Source organism: Pteropus vampyrus, unplaced genomic scaffold, assembly GCF_000151845.1.
Source record: "Pteropus vampyrus isolate Shadow unplaced genomic scaffold, Pvam_2.0 Scaffold3, whole genome shotgun sequence".
NCBI lineage: Eukaryota > Metazoa > Chordata > Mammalia > Chiroptera > Pteropodidae > Pteropus > Pteropus vampyrus.
Window position 1 is genome coordinate 15302872 of NW_011888784.1, and position 9970 is coordinate 15312841.

The window sequence follows — 9970 nt, forward strand, 5'->3', positions numbered from 1 at the left end:
AAGCATACCTAAAAACACGACCCTCCATACTTCATCTAACACCAAAAAGGAGACTATTTTGAACGTGTTACAGGAGATTCAAAGATAAAACACTTGGTGTTTGCCATTGATGAAAGTTTCAGAGGACAGACAGATACCATGAGAAATTCCAACGCGAGCCTGTGAGTGACTGAATGAGATTACTTTTCTTTCTGTTGTCTACAATAGGAGCCAATCTAGAAATGGCCCAAAGGGCTATGTGAATTCAGAGACAGAACTGATAACTGTTGACTCAGGAGGGGTTTATCAGTGACTTCACTGTAATGGTAACAGCAACAGCTGTGACGGATCTTGAACGATAACTAGGATGTTGCAAGCCACTGAAGAGTTCATGTGTGCTTGCGGGTGACAGGGATTTGGAGTCATGAAAAGAGTGGAGTCAGAAGAACCAGCATGAGCAAAAGTAAAGGCACAGAGCATGGCTGAGAGAAGGCAGGTCATTCTCAGGTTAGCAGAGGTCAACTGATGAGCAGCAAAGGTGGGCAGTGAGACTCAAGAGGTTTATTGTGCCTATATTATGACATGCTAAGGAATACAGGACACAGAATACGCTCTGCAGTTGATGGGGCAGCAAACACTGGCTTTCAGACAGAAGTGGGTGGGAGTAATTAGGTCATGTTGGCTACTGTTTGTTAGGCATCTATTACGTACCTAGAACTTTACTTGGTTGTTTTAGTTGTTTTATGAACATTATTTTCTAGTCCTCACAACAAATTAGACATGCCTTTTCATGTGGTAAATCTAAGGCTCAGAGAGTTTAAGTAACTTGCTGCTCAAGATTATACGTTTTTAAATTAAGCAAATGGCATGAAGGAAGCAATAGGATACTTAAAATATTAATTTCAGAGCACACCATTAAAGAATGGAAATGATGAGATCTGAATGTAAATTAGGAAGTTGATATAAGCACTCATGCTTTAAAAGGAAAATCGAGTAAAAACAATGACAAGAGAAAATCTGTGTTCAAAGCAAGGCAATTCAAGGTTTGGGCAAGTTTTCTTAATACGGGTATATTCTGAAATGACTTGAGTTTGTTAATAATAAGCAATGTTGCTTCTGTGTTTTAAAATTATTTTATGACTATATTACATGAGAGACAGTAGAGCAAAATAATTAAGCTCTCAGGCTCTGAAAACAGACTTGAATTTTCACCTCATGTTATTTAACCTCGGGTAGATCATTTAATTTTTCTGGCTCTAGTTTTCCTCATCTTTAAGAAAGGAGATTATTATTACCTATGTTATGGGGTTGTTTAAGCATGAAATGAAGCGTATACGTATACAGAACAGTGTTTGGCATAAAGGAGGAACTCAATAAGTATCAGCCAGTGTTGCTCTGTGCCTTTGTCTTTATTTGCTAATTTTTTATTTAGACATTATCTGTAGTGTGCCAAGCACTAGGCTATTTTCCAGGGATACAAAGATGGATAACAGATGATTTCTGCCTTTAAACACATTTGATTTTTCCCACACTATAATCTGTGATTCAGCAGAAGTACTACTGACTGCATCTTGGTTAAAGCACTTTCCTGAACTATCTGGGCACTGTGATGTAAAATCTCTATTCGTAATGTTGCTCATTTGTGTAAGAACTAATTCCTCCATCCCTCCTTCCCCCTCCTCCAAGATGACGTTAAGATATGTTTAGCCTGGTTATCTATGAAAGGCGTTCCCCTTGACCCACCAGGCAATATTATAAAGTTAGCGAGATTATTTCGGTAGCCTCCTCCTAACTTGTGTGTACCAAACCCTCAGAAGTTGAGTTTTTGCACTGCTGGCCCAGGATTCTCTTCTTTGCTAATTCATTTCCCTCACCTATGATGTAATATCCATTATGAATGGATGCATTTCTCTCCCCAAGAGTATTTTATTTTAAACATGACTATAAAGCCTCACTTCCAGAAACTAGAGAGAAATGTTAATGACTAGAATTTTCAGTGCTGTACCAAACCAAGGAAGATGTGTTTTGAGAACATCGGTTATTCACTGCATCTTAAACCATACTGTAAAGTTACTCATCCCTGTGTCTCCCAATTTTAGGTTATGAAGGGGCGTCCAAAAGTAATTTTGCTCCTGATAGCATTTTCACGTTATTTGAAAGGATTCGCAAGCAGGTACTGCATTGGTTGAATAGACAAAAATTATTGGTAGGGAGGCAACAAGTCCCTTCGAGAGTACTCACAATACATTAAAATGGGCAGATGAGCAGTCATGACGACCTCTGAGAAAAGATTGAAAAGGGAATGTCTACATAAATAAATGAGAAGGAAATGAAAACAGCAAGGCACTTGCATTTAAAATAACCAAGTAAAGTGACAAAATGATTCAGTGAAAAGCTACTTTAATACCAAGGAAGCCTTTTAGAGTGAGTGGGATTGTTGGTGAATTGTTTACTTGTCAAAAAAGACAGACATTAGCATCCTGATCACTTTGCTTTCCAATACAGTCAGTATTTATTATAGGAAATGTGAAATGTTCAGATCATAAGGCATCGAGTAGCAAACAACCATTACTGAAAGAGAAAGGTCAGATCCATAATAAAATAGATCTGAAGTTCTAGATTTAAATGTGAATGCAGGAATGAGACTGATACTCTAAGAAGAGGGTCTTTTATCATACATATAGAAGCTTGTGAAATGTGAATATTAAAAAAGTAAAAATCATATTTGCTATGTAGCTGAGAATTTAAAAATCTTCCTATTAATTTGACATGCAAGATTGAAATATCAACAATGATCTTATTAAGAGCAACAAATTAACACTATGACATTGTATAGCTTAGAATATGGCTTTAAATATATTAAGCTAAATTTTTTTTCAGTGTAAAAAACCCCATTTTACATTTAACTTTAAATTTATTTCCTGAGAATCATTTATTTTCCTTGAGAGAAGCAAGTGATCCCTGTTCGCTTTTCTTCCGATAATTTTGGAAGAAATTAATGAAGTCCTGATGGGTTAGTTAGGATCTAACCAGGAAAAGAGAAAACACTTAAATATTGAAAACAGATGGAATTTAATCCAGGGAAATGATTACACAGATAATGAAGGAATTGAGACGCTAAACTGGGGATAGTGAATCAAACTGGAGATTAGCAGCAGCAGAGAGTTAAAGGCACTGCCACCCACAAGTCTCAAGGGACAAAAGGAAGAGGTGATATTACTGCAGCCCAGAGTGCAAAGTCGTTGGGGGAAGCTAGAGGTAAAAGGTAAAAGGAGCTGGGTTTGGGGGCCAGAAAACCCAGCCAATAGGAGTCACACTATCATGGAACCAGCAGAGTAGAAACAGGGCAAGGAATGCAGGGTAAAGGTAAAAAGAGAGGTACAGAGTGGCACAACAGGAAAATAGAACGTTAAGTAAATAAGTTTTCCATTTTCATTTTCTCCACCCAAGTAATGTCACGCTAGACAAACTGATTTACTGATATTTTTAAAGGGAACCAAGTTTAGTTCCTGGGAACTGCACCCAACCAACGTCTTGTAAATAAATGAAATCGCCATTTTTGTTCCGCATACAATCCCAATAAACCAAATTTATAAACCCTTAAGAGTATGAGAAATTATCCACATTCATTTTGAAGTTAACCAAAAGTATAAAGAAAGTATCCCTGTCTTTTGGATTAGATTTAAACAATGATCAATGCTCTGTGTTTTACTCAGAATTGTGAACAGAGGTATATTCTGACATTCTAGAAATCATCATTCTTCAAAGCGGATAATAAAGCCATACTTTGAAAACTAGACTCAAGAGGAGGTGGAAAGATACACAATTTCCTCAAAAAGACCACCACTCTATTCCTCTGTTTTGCTGTGAAATGACAACGGCATATTGCGAACTAATTGTAAAGCAACAATTTGTAGGCTCGTGTCTTTTGCAGCATGGAAGAGTAATTATGTATGATGATAGAAAAATATTTATCCAGCCATTTTATGACCAGGTAAAACAAAACAATATATGTGAGCATGTGTGTGCTCTTAATTGTACTCAGGAGTTAGAAACTGCACCTAACCTAAACCATGCCCTCTTTTAATTTAAGCATTATAAAACCTCCCCATGAGCAGCCTCTGAAAAGTTAGCCTTTTCTCACACACAGACTGTTAATAATTAAACTGTCATTACCACCATGAAAATTTCCTCTAGTTTATGCCATTAAAACAGGGTTTTGTCTCGTTTTGGCTTACTACCCTGAAATTAAATGCATTAATATGTTTTAAAAATTAGATGGCCGTTAACATAGAATGAAGTACTAGGGCATTTGTTTGATAGAAACCAGGAAGCAATGTTGAGGCCATCGCTACATCTCACGCCTCATACTTCAGATGGTTTCTGATAATAATAAAAAATAAACAAAGGCACAGAAACTAAGTCTTTCACTCTCTGGCACCTCACTAAGTACAAAACGTAGATAATATTTAACCCATTTTCTTTTCATGCAAGGAGAGAAGCACTTTAAAGGAAAAGGGCTCTTTGTCCATCTTAAGTTCTTTGTCTCAGACACACTCACCTAAAATTCAATGAAGAAACAGCATGAACTTTCCAAAACCATCTATCTTTTCTCTGAAATGGCAGTTGACTATGGCATTTAAAGACTTCCCAAGCACTTCATCCAGGGACTGGTAAATTCTATTTATCTGCAATGAGAAAAAAGACTTTTATTTAGTTAAGCAACTCACACTTACATGTTTATTATAGAAACAGGAAGCAGAACAGGCAGATCTAGAGCATAATACTCAACTCAGAACCTTGGTTTTCATTTACTATAAAAAATATTAGGAAAACGGACATTGTGCCAGAAGTTTTTTTACAGATGAGGATGGTGAGGCCCAGAGGGGTAAAGTGACTGTGCAAGATTAAGCAGCTGGTTAGTAACAGAGAGTGGCCTTGAACCCTGGGCTTCTAACCTAGCTCTGTGTTTTAAGTTGATTAAAAACCCAGAAGCAGAAAAATATGGAATCTTCTATGTTTTCCAAGTAGATAATTTTCTAGAATACTGTATCACCGTAATTTCTACTAAAGCCAAGGAAGTTAAAGTTGAATCAGTTTCCTAGACCAGCATTTCCTCTACTGGTTTAAGCTTGAGCAGCCAGAAGTAGATATCCGTATGATTTATTATGTTGTATAGTAATAACATAAATAGTAAATAGTTCGTAAAACTGTTATGTTTCTTAACAAAGCTGAACAATTTTATAAGCTTTTGCCTTCTGGAAAAAAATTACAGATGAGAACTGAAAGAGACTGTAGTTTCCAATGCATAGATTCCCTGTCCCTCTGCTTGGTAGTGACCCAGCCACCCTGCTCACCACCTCCCATCAGCTAGTCTTTCCCACCACTCTCTCTTCCTCTTTCTCTGTCCCTTTCCTTTTTGCCAACACACAAGCTGGTGTTACTTTCCCAGGGGCTAGATGGCTGGAAGCAGAGAAATCTGAAGCACAGGGAATTCCATGTTAAGATGAAGGAAAAGAATGGGGTGTAGACGGGAATCACAGAAAATAAAGGGAAGAAGGCTTCTGCTGGCAGTGGAGGTGGAAAAAGAAGAGACAGAAGGAGCCTAGCTCCGCGCCCTGGGTGGGGCAAAGGTGCTCTCTGTCTCTAGCTCCATGCTGTGCTTTCCTCCGCCAATTATTTTCTTTAACCAAGGTTATTTAAACTGATTACGACGATTATTTAGCTTCATGGCTTCGGGCAACCTATAATTTTAGGTTCATAGAGAAAATTCTGTGCAATAACTCCCTCTGCCTCTAATCCAAGTTCTCGGATATATTCATTATTGCATGAGATTTATTTAACAGCAGTTAAAGAAGTTTTCATGACACAATTAACCTTGTTCTGCCATATTAGAATCCAACCATCCTTCCTTGTATTTAGATTCTAGGTACATACATGTATTTGGAATTCTTAGAATTAAAGATATTATTACAATGGTAGTACTTTCAGATATCTTTTCTTTTCATAAAGTACATACTACTTTTTAAAAATTGAGGTTCACATAAATTAGACCTATGCATCTTGGAAAAAATTATATATTAAAAATATTATCCCCCCCTCACGAATTCAGCTCTCCAAGCCATTGCATCAGAAAAATACATGAAAAACCTTACAAATCTTATATATATATGTTTATTTATAAAGTAACAAAGTTATATATAAAGTTCATACACATAGATAAACTTAGAGCCAACCATATTTGGCAATATAGTTGTTCAAGAAATCCTTTGGTATTGGCCTAGAGACATCTTAGTATCATGCTACCGGTTGCTGCCCCTCTACCTGGTAATTTTGGGAAGGATGTTTTGCATTTTAGTTTTTTTGCCCGGTTCCCACAGACTACAACAGACTGGGAGGAAGATGAGACAAGGCTGAAGTAGAGACTCTATGTTAAAGTACCCCACAGGGTGGCTCGGGTTGCACACCTTAACTGAGACCTATGACTCCAGTAAAAGTTGCAACTTGGATAGTATCTTGATCGTAAGCCGACTTTAGTTTTTGCTCTTCTTCCTTCACCAAGACGTGGCCTCTATTTCAACCTGTTCAATCACAGGCAGTAATCAAAAGCAGTTGCCTAATCTGGAGGCAGCTCTATCCCTAGCCCTCCTGGCTTCTGTCTACTGGGACATTTGGCAAAATCTAGAGACATTTTCTGTGGAGGGAGTGTAGCTGCAACTGGCACCTAGTAGGTAAAGGTCAGAGATGCTGGTGGACATCCTATAGGACAGCTCCCCACGAAAAGTAATTATCCAGTCCGAAATGACAGCAGTGCATAAGTTAGAAACCCTGGATTGTTCAAGTCCCTATAATTCCTTATACCATCCTATAATTTTACTACAGGTCCCATGCAGACCTCTGGCCTACTTCCTCTTCTGAAGCCTGTTCCAACTCTACAGCACATCAAGCTCCTACCTGCACATCCCAGCTCTACTATTAGAACTACTTTTCTATACCCAGACCTTGGTGTTTCCACACCACCCACCGAGTTCCTTTACTGGAGCACACATTACCATGTACAACTGCCATAAATTTTCTTCTTTCTCTCAGTGTGTGCAACTGGAGGGCAAGGATTGGCTTATTTATTTCTTCATCATCTTTAATAAGTCATCTTTAATGATGAATAATCCTCACTGAATGTTTATTTGATTAATGGTGGAATAAGTAGCAAACACGAAGCTCAGTATTTTCTTACTTGGTTCCTACAGAGAGTAGTAGTATAAACGTATTCGGGTCATTTCACCAGATTATTAGTTACTGGCCTAAGAATGTCAAAGTGGCTTAGGAAGCTATGGCAAAGTGGTTTTGGAACGGTGGCCTTTGGACTAAATTCAGAAGCAAGGATATTAGGTCAGAGTCAGGGAGAGGACAGCTGGGAGATGCGCCTGTCTGCTTTAAGGCTGGAGACAGAATGCTCAGGGAAACCTGGGCAGCCTCTCTGTTCTAAGATTTGTTCTTGTTGACACAGAGCTCAGCCTGAGCACCAGGAAGGTCTTGGATGTCTGAACATATTTCCTATTAAGGGCATAGATTGTTACTTCAAGCTCCTAGGATAAAGAGGCTGTAGCATTGGGACAGCTCAGCTGTGCAGACCCAGTGTGGCCCATCGCAGAAGGGCAAAACTGCACAGTCTGGGGGACCCTGCTGCCAGGAATTCTGGGCGCCAAGGGAAGTGCTGTTGAGATGGGCTCCATCTGCTCTGTGCTATTCAGCCACCTATATTTCTGTGAAGTTTTTAAGTCTTTGGCCAAATAATCGGGGAAATTAATCTGATCTCAGAGGGAGCTATGCTTCTGTAATTCCTTTCCATCAAATTATAGCCCAAGGATAGCAGAAACATCAGCTGTACTTTACAATTCTACAAACTAGGTACCTATCCAGGGAAAGCAGAGTCACGGCCTGCCTCACTTTTCAGTCACCTACTTTAATATTCCCTGTAATATATAACAGGACCGCAAGACGATACTTCAGCTAGTGAAAGACAGTAGCAGAGTACTGTGTTTCGTTTTTGACATTTCACTAATAGACAGATAAAAAAAATCATACTTCATCACTTAGGTTAAAATAAGATAAAGCAGAGAGAACAATAACATTTGGACAAAATAGCTGTCAGAAGGAACGAACATATACATTCAGCCCTGAATGTAGAATATTTTTACACCATAAAGCTAGAGCCCTGCTGACATTCAGAAACGCTTAAGAAAAAATATGGTGACTTGCCTGTCAACATCGGTTTAGCTGGGTACTCAGTCAACTCTTTAAAAGTGCTGAGAAGCAAGTAGGTGGTTTATAAAGGATTTCTCAGCTCTGTTTCCTACATGGATTTTTTTTTTTTTTAGAGGCATTACCTTTGTGTTTCTTTTTGTTGCATCTTACTATAAGGTTAAGGCAGTTGCTAACCCAAATGATACTTGCATTTTAAAAGAACATTTTTTCCCCATGTTTAATGACTTGCCCAGCACCTACAGATGAGCTCACAGAGGAGCCCAATCGCTAAAAACTCACTTTTTTTTTCTTTTTCAAAGTAAGAAATGTAAAAACTATTAGCTACATATCAGTATTTATGAATAGGCAAGTTTAATTAAAAAATGGATCAAGAGATGACTGGAAACTTATAAAGTTGTTATTTTTAATCAAAGTAACTTTCCTTTTAGGAAATGTGGAAAATACAATAAATTATAAAGAAAACTCCTATCATCCACATTCCTCTACCCAGAGACAGTTCCTATGAACCTATGAAGACTTTTTACACATTACTTCCAATTATATATACACATATATGTATATGTACACGCACATATACACAAATAATTTTAATGACCCTGAGGAATTATAAACTATATATATTTTTGTTTCAAGTTTTTTAAAAAACTCTTTGTGTCCTCTTATTATTAATAATCCATAAATATTCAGCATAAATACTTCCTCTTTTATGGTTATGAGATTATTTTATCAAACTTGCTAAATAAAAGATATGACTCATATGAAGATATGGGACCTACATAACCATCAAATGCTTCTTTAGTTTATTTATGTACTTCATACATACGCAATCACACAGAACACATTTTTGCTACATTTCAGGGTAAGGCAGTAGGTCATCGTTTTATTTTATAGTAGTGATATTTGGTTGTAGAAACCTCTAGTGTACGAAACCCATGTATCCCAAAATATCAGAAAATAATCATTTTCTCAGAATACACTTTTAAAGAGAATGATTAACTCATTTTGTATCTTTTAAAATATACAATTGCAAAATCACTTAAACAATCACTACACTGAAGTTCTTAAGTTTTCTTAGGTGGAAATCTCTTTTTAATTCTTAAGTAGAACAATATGCAACTGAAACACAGTACAGGCCAAAACTACACCGTAGGGGTGATCTCATTAAAACTTTAAACTCTCCATGTTGAAATTAATTCCAAGTGAGGCAGAAAGATTAACATATTTTTACTGACCAGGAAAAAAAATGTTTACCCAAGTGCAGCCCTTTGTCTCTTGCAGCTCAGTACCCTTGCCAAATTGGTCATAAAGAATGATATTAAACTTTGAGGGTTAAATCAAAATGTGATGTGTCAAAGATTTATCCAATTAATTTTTTAAAGACAAATTTTTTTACTTAGCCACATGCAGGTATAGCATAGATTCTAGTGAAATTTCCCTGGTAATAAGTGACCATTCACGTCTTGCTCATGTTATATATTCATTCATTTGTTGAAGTGCTGATCGCTTCTAAGACATTAATGACACAATGTGATTTGATATAAGTGTGTCTGATTTTACCATGATGTAAAGAGCAAAACAAAAAAAAAAAGAGAGAAAGTAAGGAAGAAGGGAAGGTAGGAAGTCGTGACACTGGATTTAGGGGAGAAAAAAGCAAAAAAAAAAAAAGTTTTCTAAGACTTTTACCAGTTACATTAAGAACATCAGAAATGGGAAGGATGGACAGGGG

General features: G+C 37.2%; 1 protein-coding gene across 11 annotated transcripts in view; it reads right to left on the reverse strand.

Moving 5' to 3' along the window:
- DTNA (dystrobrevin alpha) overlaps nucleotides 1-9970 on the reverse strand; it is a 342157-nt gene that overhangs the window by 181943 nt on the left and 150244 nt on the right. For all 11 annotated transcript variants that reach the window (XM_023531751.1, XM_023531725.1, XM_023531716.1 and 8 more), the window contains one exon: nucleotides 4541-4667. The gene's annotated coding sequence lies outside the window, so the exon portion shown is untranslated. The remainder of the gene's footprint in view (nucleotides 1-4540; nucleotides 4668-9970) is intronic.